The sequence below is a fragment of the Camelus ferus genome, chromosome 14 (assembly GCF_009834535.1).
Source record: "Camelus ferus isolate YT-003-E chromosome 14, BCGSAC_Cfer_1.0, whole genome shotgun sequence".
Classification (NCBI taxonomy): domain Eukaryota; kingdom Metazoa; phylum Chordata; class Mammalia; order Artiodactyla; family Camelidae; genus Camelus; species Camelus ferus.
The window spans coordinates 5537510-5548588 of NC_045709.1; the positions used below are offsets into that span (position 1 = coordinate 5537510).

An 11079-nucleotide genomic window follows, 5' to 3' on the forward strand; every position below is an offset into this window, starting at 1 on the left:
AAAAAGGAAAAAAAACGTAGGTACTACGTACGTTTTTGCACATACACAGACACACACCTTATTTTGAACATGAAGACAGGAGAGGGAAGCTAATTAAATTTCAAGATTCCAGCGGAATAAATTAAATGTATGAACTACAGAATATTTAACAACGTGCTATGCAAAGAGAAATGGTTCAGAATTTTTTTTTTTAAAGAATGATAACCTTACAATTCAGATCAATCCTAGAGGATCCAAAACAAGCCCTTGTCCTGGACAAACTATAACCAGACTGGGAAAAATGATTTTAAAAAATCAGTGAAGTTCATTTAAAATTTGCCAAATTATTATTCTGCTTGGAAATCCTTCTAGCTGGAACAAGTTAATATCAGGCTTCTAAAACTAAGTTAAACATGCTGCAAATCAATGCATTCCCCCTCTACAAATCTGCGCAAGTGCATGCTTTTCTGGTGAAAATGGCTCTTCAGTGGTGCTTAATATTGTCCCTACGTTGTTTCTCCAACCAATCCAACCCAAGGTTTTCTATTTAAGGTGTACGAAAGTTAAATTCTTACCCTTGTCATAAATAATAAATAATAGATACAGATTCTTAAAATAGCATAAGAAACCTCAAGATATGTCACACACACATCTCCTAAGTTTAGAAGAAAGGCTTAATGATGGATACATGACACAAGTTTGCCACCCAATACGCCACTGATTATCACTTTAGAGTTAAGAAACAATCTGCACTGCTGCCGTCATTCACAGATAGATGACTTCTTGTCCACCAACAGGCTCCAGGTAACACCTTCGGCCAGACAGCTTTGATAAAAGACTGGAGTGAACATTACGCAGCGGCACAGTCTGTCCCACGTACATTAAAGAGTCCAGATCACTAGGCCAGCACTCTGTCTATCACACTGCAGACAGAAGACCAGAACGAGTGATTAATTAGCCAGAATGTTTAAACTCTCACAGGTATACAAGCTGACCAGCACAGTCTTCAATCGTATCCTTATTTAACATTGACATAGAGAATAAAAGATCATTAAAGATTGTCCAAAGATGTAAATAATTTACAAAGCAAGGGACTGAGCTTCCCCAGTTTGAGGAAAATGGTGGGAGTCACAGGATTTTCCGAGACTGAAGGCTGAATACACAGTGTGTGGTGCATCTAAAACCATAATGTAGCCTATTGTCAACACTGAAGTTTTACTACCAAACAGCCCTTATTTCCTAAGTATCCTTATTAGGATAAAAATCTTGGTTACACATTCTATGTAAATAAAGAACAAAGAAAGAATGATTTGGGGGAGGAAATACGGGGAAAACTTTCACATGTGACCCAAAGCAAGACATCCTGGAGATGGCTCTGTCACCAGGCTCGAGTTACAACACTCAATGTGCCTCAATGTCCCTTAAAACTAAAGGGTTAGGCCACAGCATCAATCTCTAGTTCCCCCGCTGACAGTAAAATCCAGTCACCTATTTAGGTATCACAGAGCTACTCAAGTAAGATTTTTTTGTAAAATCCCAAGTTCATCGGACAGCAGCACAAAATGTGCTCATGGTGTTTAATGACTAGAAAGGGAAGACTGAGAAGGGTCTAAACAATCCTCCCTGTCTTGCATTTTTCAGTTTATACTGGGCTTAAGAGGGTAATTGAAATTAGATGCTTCATTTCACCCCACAATAACAATATAATTCTTGTTATAATAAAATTTTTAGATATTCTTTTTAAAGACATCCTAAAAAAGAAACAGCTTCACCTTCATCAAATGCAACTTAGGCGATCTGTCTCATTTGGAGGGTTGAAATGCTTGAGCTACAGTATGAGTATCAGGATGTGGAAGCAGCTGTCACTGCTTTGTTTTTCATTCACAGTAGGTGGTTGCCAAGCAACAAAATACTATTGTCTGTTTCCATGATCTATTGGCCAATTCTACTGGTGATAACGCTTTCCACAGTTTAAAACAGGGCCACCTTTTGGACAAGAAGAAACGAGAAAAAATTCTACAGATGACAATAACATACATATATATATAAACACACTGAATGTACCCCAAAATTATGTGTGTAAATATACGGCTGTGTGCTGATATACATATATTTTGAATATATATGTGTGTGTATATATATATACATTTTGAATATATATGCATGTGTATGTGTGTGAATATATACATTCTTCTCCTACCTACCTTCAAATCCATCTAAATTTGATAGCAAAAATTAGAATCTAAATCCCTGAAGGCAAATCAAAGCAGGACCAAGAGATATGAAAACACAGTAAGAAATATTTTCTCAACAGCAATAATCTCCAATTTGCCAGATGTATCAAATTCTGTCCCCTGACTACAAAGTTCTCTAGTCAGGAGAGCAATTCTGTCTACCTATATAAAAATAATAAATGGAAAGCCTTTACTATCTACTTTGGAATCATCTAACATATTTAATATGCTGTTTTACGTCATATCATGTGCTACCACTGTGTACAAAGATAATTCAAATAGGGAAATTCTGTTTCTCTTTACATCCAAGATTAACATATATTCATTTCTCTTAAACTTTTTTTATTGTTATAATCATACATATATTCATTTTTAAAATAACTGAATTGCTCTCCTTGGAATCGCCTCATGTGATTCCCACTTTGTTTTGATATTGGTCCCTAGGGAATAACAGTCATGCTATGTTACTCTTGCATATTTCACTAGCTTACAAATAAAATAACGCAGTGTACTCAATATAAAGCTGTCAACATTAGCTTGCATCAGTTGCTGTTTGTTTTCCATTGACAAGGCTTCTAAAGAATTACAATATTCTTAGATGTACAGACACAACATCAAAACAGCCTGAAGGAATTAAAGCTTGAAAATGCTAGAAGCAATCAGGCTTTGAAATGAAGAGAAATCAGTATCATTTATGCATACATATATACTTCTGCAGAGACCCTAAATAATGCCAGAACAGTCTTTGGATTTTAGGCAACACTCATTCGTCTTCCTTCACAATATTTCCAAAGCACTTTAACTTCACTATTTAGTGCATCCCTCTAGAGGAGCCTTTGAAACTCACTTTTTGAAATTCATTACCACCTGCAAAGCTGTATGTATTGCAAGAAACTGGAATAAGCAAATCCTATTACGTGGATTGACATCATTACTATAAAATCTCCTATCAAACGGGCAACGTTAGCAAAACAGACACAAAGAGTGTTAATAATGAACTGAATACTAGTCAAAATTACCACTTTTTCCAGGCAGAGCCATCTTCAGCAAAACACACCCACGTCTCAGGAGCGCCCATCCGGGATTCTCCTTCACGTCTCACCCCACAGATGACCCACTTCCTTTCCCCTCAGCTCCTAAGCTTGCTCACCTGTGTCTCGCCCTCTTTAAGAAACAATTTCCTTCCCACTTTTCCCACCCTCTTCATATCTCTTAGGCATCCATTACTTTCCCCAAACTACTGGACTCAAATCTGCAGCCCAGCACGCCACAAACCTCCCAATAAGCACTGTTTCCTTCATTGTTCTAGATCTGCTTTAAAAATCTCTACCACCGAACATACACAGTATTCATAAAAGTACGGTTACAAGCCAGTTTATTTTAATGTTACAGCAGCAAAATTAGAAAAAGAAAAGGAGAAAGGCAGGAGTGTATCCGGAGGAAGGCGGGTGGGAGTGTGGCTATACACAATGGGACGCGGGGATCCTACCGAGCCGGGCTTCCCCACCTGTCGACCCCACTTCCCCCATGTGCGCGCCGCGGGATGACAACCACAACACTCCAAAACCACCCCCTCCGGAAAGAAGGCGGGGTTTCGCCTTCAGCCAATCAGGACCCGCAAGCCCAGGGTGTCCAACCTATGGGGTGGCCGTGGCCGTGCAGGGGGAGGACGTGGGGTGGTCGGGGAGGGGCCGCGTCCGTGGGAGGCGCGCACGTGTCGAGTCTGGAGAGGCGGGGAGACAGAGAGGCGGCAGGCAGCCAGCTCCGGAGGCTCGGGCTCTGCACCCTGGCAGCCGCCAAGTCCAGCTGCCCAGTGCCTCTTTTGCCTCGGGCTGGGCCGGGAAGGACCTGCTCCCGCCAAGGAAGACCCGTCCACGGCGTCTGAGTTCCCCAAGTAAGGGGACAGTCACAAACAACAACAATAGTACCTAGCTCCGACAAGGCGGGGAGGAAAGTTGCCGGCCCGCACCGCGCGGAGTCCGCCAAGGCAGAGAGGACGAGAGACGCAGGGCGGGAGGGAGACAACCTAGAAAGAAGAGGGCAGCGGGAGGGCTGCACGAGCAGGACACGGTCCCAGGTGCGGTGAGCGGCGGGGCGCGCTATCCAAGGTGCACGGGTGGTGGGAGGCGCGCGGCGGGCGCGGAGCCCAGAGCCAATTCTGGCTGGCGGCGGCGGGGAGAGCTAAGAACAGCTGTCTGGGGCGCCAGGCACCCCCAGGCTCGTAAAAGTGACCCGACCGGAGCTGGGGTGGGGAGAGGAAGGGCACGGGTGGCTGCGCTGAAGCCCCCACGCTCCCCTGCACCCCTCCCTGCCGGCCTCACCTCTAGCTCTATTCCCCTCCCCCCCGAGCCCACTCCCCTCCGAGCCTCTGTCCGGGTGCCGCGGCAGGGGCGGGACCGCGGAACCCTCGCTCCGAGCCTGGACGCCCCAGGGATGCTGCGGGCCCCGGAGCGGCTTACCTGGGGCCGCGGTACCGGGAGCGGAGACAGTCCGCCGCGCGGAGCCGGGCGCGGCGCGGCTCCTCCTCGCCTCCGCGTCCTCCTTCTCCGCTTTTCTCGGACTCTGTCCACGGCACGGAGCTAGGAGACCGGGCCCGGCTGCAGCTGCCTTTCCCACTACCGCCTCGGCCGCCGCTGCAGCAGACAGAGGACGCCCAGTGGCGGCTGGAAGCCTGTGTGAGTAGCGACGCCGGAGAGAGTGGGATCTGCTGAGCCGCGCTGGAGACTCCGCGGCTCCGGGCGCGCGGCCGTGCGCACGCGCGCGGGCGAGTGTGCGTGTGTGTGAGTGTGCGCGCGCGCGCGCCCACGGGGTGGGGGAGCCGCGAGGGGAGGGGGAGAGAAGCCGAAAGATGCTCGTAGGGACCGAGGCAAAATTCTTTGCCCCTGGAAATCCGTAAACCGGGAAAAGGATGGTCGAACGCGCGTCTCGCTCGCGGGGAGCCGCCCGAGGGGCGGCGGCGGCGACGGAGGAGGGAGGAAAGGCAGCGCGGCGCGCACGGGCTCCGGATCCGAACGGGGCTGAGCGGAGCGGAACGCGCAGCCACAGATGCAGCAGAGGCGGCGCCCGCAGCCCATGGTTGCGCTGCCCCCTCTAGGGAGGGGCCGAGCAGCTCGCTCCCGCCACCGCCGCCGCTGTCCGGACTTCTCGGGTGGGCGCGGGGGACAGACATAGGGACCCCACGGTTGCCACTACAACCTTGGGAGGCGCTCGGCCCGCTGAGGGGCCGAGCCAGGAGCCCGGGCGCACGTGGCCGACTACCGGCTGGAGCCGGCGTGTGCAAGGGCTGCGGGCGCGGAGTGGGCGGTTGGAACCCCGCCGAGCGTGGCCCACCTCGACTGGGTAGAGGATGTGGGGCGGGGGAGCGAGGGTGAGGTGGGGCGGGGGAGCGAGGGTGAGGTGGGTGGGGGGTGCTGTCAATGTGCACAGTCGAGGGGAAAGAGGGGGCTTCCACTCGGGACAGAATGTTGCCTTTTTTCCTCTTTAGAGGCCACTTTTCCTCAAAGTTATCCACTTCCCAGGTAAAATTGCCAGCCTCCTCTTTGTTCGGATTCAGCTAACTGCTGGCATCTGAGCAGTGCTTCTTTGAAGTCAGGCTCTTCCAAGGAAGGGCCTGCCTGGGGCCGCTCATGGCCTTTTAACCCCCTAGTCTCTCATTCATCCAAGCCACGTTGTGTACCTTAAGAAAAATTTTCAAGCACATCCGCATGCCCTTTGTCCCAAAAGACATCCCATCCTAGAGGTATTCTTTTCCATGCTTATTTTAAATTCTGAGTACAGTTTTATTTACTCAAGAATTTTTTTTATTTTTTTAATTGAAATATGGTCAGTCTACAACGTGTCAATTTCTGAATTTCTTGAAGGAAGGGTCATAAAGTCTGGTAGATACTTGAGATACCTTTCCCTGGCAAGACTCCTAGGGCAGGGGTTGTGTTACACATATTTCTGTATGCCCTCCAGTACTGAGCCCAGTAGCCTGTACTTTTTGTGTTCTCTATAAATGTTGAATGAATGACATTGTTTTGTAGCTACACATATCCTGAAGGCAAAGACTTGGATGCTGGGAAAGTCATTACCACCCCACCAGGCTTGCTTGATTTTAACTTACGCCATTTCCCAGTGTGTGACTCTTCCCCTCTGGCGGCCAGAGCCCCCTGCAAAGAGAGGCAGCAGAGAGTCCTGACCCATTGTGCAGTCTCACCCAGGGTGCAGGCAGAGAGCACCCTGCAGGGAATCCAGTGGGGTACCTGGGTGTGGGAAGGCTAAAGCTTGCTTCATTTCAGTCCTGGGGGAATACAATCCCTCAACATGAAAGTCACCTTTCATTAACAGTTTATAATGTCTCTTCTAGAGCAGAAGGACAGGAAAAGAGTTTTAAGAGAAATGCATGCTTCTAATAACTTGTCAGGTACAAGCTTTTCTCTTGTAAAGAGCATTACTTCATGGCTACTTGCCAATACTTGCAGCATCACCCCAGACTGCTAATTATCTGGTAGCACCAAGCCCACATCCTTCAACCTTGGTATTTCTACAGTCATCCTGTTCTAAACAGAAGTCCTCAATTTTACATTCCATGCTGAATTTCAGTGCCGTTGAACTCAGGCTCTTAGATGAGTTGCTTCTCTCTCCACTCATGATATCCCAGCTTTGAAACATGACTGAAATAAAGTGAAAATTAAAATGGATTTATTTGGGTGCTGCCGTGTGTTCTCTAGTGGGAGTCCCATTAAATGACTTCTCTTCTGTCACTCAATTTACAATCTTCTTAGCAGCCATTTGGTGTGATATGGAATGCCTGTGCTTTTTTGTTATATTGGAAGCTTAGATATTTAAATTTTTTTTTTACTTGAAAGGGAGCTCTAGAACTTGCAGGAGAAGCAGGAAAAACTCTGATACCCAAAATGAACTCCTGACAGCAAACCTTTAAAATGGGTATGACTCAGTCTTCCAAAATAGTTTTAAAGCTTTGTTTTGCTTAGAAAGTTGCCTTTAGGGTTTCAACAGCTTCCCAGGTGCTTCCTTTCTTGGTGGGATGGAAGAATGAAACAAACTCATCACGTCTCTGATGAGCAACAAAGGGGACAGACTTGTCTTTGTAAAAATAAATACATTTACAAGAAGCTAATGTTTAAAAATAAGAATGTAAGCTTATAGCAATCTTAATGTACGTTAATTTAAAAGATAATGGAAAAAAACAATAACAGCATAAGAGATACAGTGTTTCTGACCCACTTAAAAGTTCGGAAGAACATCTAGGATTAAAATGCTAAAAGCCATAGCTGCCTGCTAGCTAAATGAATAATAATAAAATGTACTACTGAGAGATTCATTTTCATATGTTATTATCAGCTGAACTGAGAATAACAATTATAAAGGTCCTAGTTTTCTTCCTAAAAAGGGAATACTCCTTAACTGCTTTTTTCAGTTTGCAGCAGTGCAATAAACTAGTCAAACATTAACTTCCTTAAAAATACAGCATTCGGCAAGGGTGGGGTGTGTAGAGAAACACCTTAAACTGATTTGACCACAACTAACTCATCTATTCTGTCTGTCTAAAGGAAAAACAAAAGCTTTCCACCTCTGAAGACTGGTAAATTTAGGCTGTGAGATGTGCCATGAATTCCAAAATCAGCTCCACGTGCTGGGAGCTGATTGCCCCAAATTCTTTCAAGTGCGAAGGCAGGGACCGTTAGCTGAAGTGTTGCTGTTGAGTTTAGTGGGTGTGAGCACGCATAAGGGTGCAGGTAATTTCTCCCATAATTAGGTGACAGATCACTTAGTGCCTTCGAGTTTTAAATGATAAAAACCACCTTGACCTGCACCTGGACCTAAATGCCAGCTCAGTACAGAGTATAGCATGGGAACAAGGAGAAGTTTCAAGTTATCCTGTTTGTCTTCATGCTTTTGTAACATTGTTTTATTCCAGATATTTCTTAGGGCTACTGAATTCTGACTGGAGAGCAGTCATGTTTAGGAAAGTCTGAAATCAGAGAAAAAAGGCAGTAGTGTATTCCAAGCAAAGGGACAGGCTCTGATAGTTATCAGTGCTGACACTGGGAGGCAGGTGGATATATTAAATACCAGTGGTTCTTAACAGCTTATGGAGTGATGGATTTCCTGCAAGCTGAAGAAAGTGTTGGATCCTCTCAGAAAGTGAACATACGAACATACAAAAACTTTTGAATAAAATGTCAGGAAGTTAAGGGAGCCCCCTCTGGAGTTCGGGTTAAGAATCCCCATCTAACGGAGATCCTTTGCATGTTGACATTTATGGCTGAAGGGAAATGAGTTGGTAGGTACACTAACAGCCTCACTTTTCTTTTTAATCTAATAAGTTATTTGATTGTCAACACCAAGAAGATACATAAGCAAATCAGTAAACCACACAAATATTTACTGAGTACCTACTTCATAAGCAGTACTATGCCTCATGCCACAGTTGTTACCAATGAAGTATAAAATGCAGTCTGTCTTTGCCTTTAAGGAGCCTACACTCTAGCTATTATCATTCCTGGGAACAAAAAAAGGGAACATAAGCATAATGTATCATTTGACCAGGTGCAACAAACTTCAGTTTGAATTACCAGTGTGACTTAATGAGCCATTTGTTCAATAAGCCGTTCCATTGAAAAATTGATCAGTGGCCAATGTATACATGCATATTTTCATATTCATATTCCCAATAGTAATTACTTAGATTATCATATGATGTATAAGTTAAAAAGCTAGTCTGTTGCTGGGTTCTGAATTTTAGATTGAGGATAAGGAGAAAATTACTGACAAGAAAAAATAGCCCATGTTGGCAATGGCAGCTGTGACGACCTATCACTGGGGGTCCCTGGGCAGAGTGAAGCTGATTACAATATGCTGGAGTTTTTATGTCAGCTGATCAACGAATTAGTAGGGCCACCCATGTGTTTTGAGATGTCTGTATCAATAAAGATCCTTCAGTCTATTCTTGGATAACTTTAGTTTAATATTTTATTATTACTCTCCTTAAAATGTCTTAATTTTTGCCCTCTGTTCTTTTCACTAGTTAACATATTTATTTTGGGTGACCAGAATTTCTAGAAATACATCTCTTTCACTCAGTTCATGACAAAATTATAAGGAGTAGAAAAGCAATAATCCAAGGAAACAAGAAGTTTTCAGTTAAAGGCAGTGTTACCATAAACTCCCCTTCCACTTATAGGGTGGCAGAAATACTAAGTCGGTCACATAATCAAAGCTGTGCAAAGCCCAGCCATCCACGTATTGACCACTTACATCACCTGCCTCTCCAGCAGCCCCAGGGGCTTCACGTAAGGATACCAAGATGACCAGTCACATCTTTTCACTGTGATATAAAAGTAGCCCTGGGCACCAAGTCAGAAGCTCTTGAGTTCAGTCCCAGCCTGGCCAGCAATCTGCCGTGAGACCTTGGGCAACTCACTTTCTGAGCTTTAGTCGGCCCTCCTGTGTAAACTACCTCCTTGGTTAAGAAAATCGCGTGAAGCAACATGGGAAAGGGTTTCTCATGTTGTAGGAGCTAAGAAACTCTGCGCAATCTTGGATCGAAATCAAAAGCGTGTGGCAGAAAATTGGAACACGGGCATGAATGGGCAGCTCCTGTAGAAATGCTGGAAGCCCTTGTTAGAGTGTAACTTAAAGATCATGGAACTGATCTGATGATTTCTGGGAGTCCCTTCCGAAGATACTTTAAGAAAACCACAGACAACCAAAAGTTGGCAGAAGCAGACACATGCAGGAAATTGTGGGTTCCATAATTCTAGAGGTGCTGTAATTCTGTAAACTCTGCTGCTGTTGCAAAACCCAAGCTTTTGTGTTCATTTGTTTTTAATTAGTCTCTTTTTCCTGTCACACAGACCCTGCTTCCCCAATGGTGTTTTGAGCTGCTAATTTAGCTATAGGAACATTTATTGTGCAGATTAAGACCAACTGTAAAATTTCTTTTTTTAAACAAAAAATAACTCACTGTTTATCCCCCCTTAATTGTGAAAGCAGTGTGTGTACTCAGTGGGGAAAAACAGGCAATACAGAAATGTATAAAGAAGAAAAAAATGCTGTAACATCACCTCTCAGATTCCTACTTTGGTGTATACCCTCCCAGACATTTTCTTTGTATAAGTTTATTCTTTTAAAATGTCATTCATATATAAAGGAGATAAACAACAAAGTCCCACTGTATAGCACAGGGAACTATATTCAATATCTTATAATAACCTAGAATGAAAAAGAATATGTATATAGGCATAACTGAATCACTGTGTTGGACACCAGAAACTTAACACACTGTAAATCAACTATACTTCAATTAAAAATCTGTTGATAATATGATAAATAAAATAAAATGCCATTGAAATCAACATTCAGCCATTTAAATACATACCAGCTTTTAGCAAAAACTGTTAAACCTTTTCACAAAAAGGTGCAAGCATTTTTTTCTTCCATTCATATTCTTTCTTTCCAAGATGGACTCTCGTCTCAGCAAGTCCTTTAAATGGGATTTTACCTAGTCATCCTTGAAACCTGTCCTTTCTATTTCCCCACTTCCACCACTTCTAACAATGAGTACTTTTTAATGACCCTTTGAAAACTTAATCTCACCTTGAGCTGACGTGTTCTGGAGTCACAAGCCCCACTCCTTGGCCCCTAGCCATTCTGTGGATGCTTCGCATTACTTAACCTCCACCCCCAAGATGAGGTCCAGCTCTGACCTTGGAGCTGGTACTGCATTCCCTGATGGAGCAGAAAAGATTCTTGATTTCAATGAGTAACCAGAATGTTCACTGGAGTGACCATCTGCTGATTGTGCAGAAGGTTGGCCTGGAGGTGAAGATTCTGAGTTCATGTTTTGTGTCAATTGCTG

At 44.5% G+C, this 11079-nt stretch overlaps 1 protein-coding gene across 5 annotated transcripts in view; it reads right to left on the reverse strand.

The window, feature by feature from the left end:
* ENOX1 (ecto-NOX disulfide-thiol exchanger 1) overlaps window positions 1-5554 on the reverse strand; it is a 512511-nt gene extending 506957 nt beyond the window's left edge. For all 5 annotated transcript variants that reach the window (XM_032496083.1, XM_032496086.1, XM_032496080.1 and 2 more), the window contains exon 1: window positions 4673-5554. The gene's annotated coding sequence lies outside the window, so the exon portion shown is untranslated. The remainder of the gene's footprint in view (window positions 1-4672) is intronic.
* Window positions 5555-11079: the final 5525 nt, after the last annotated feature.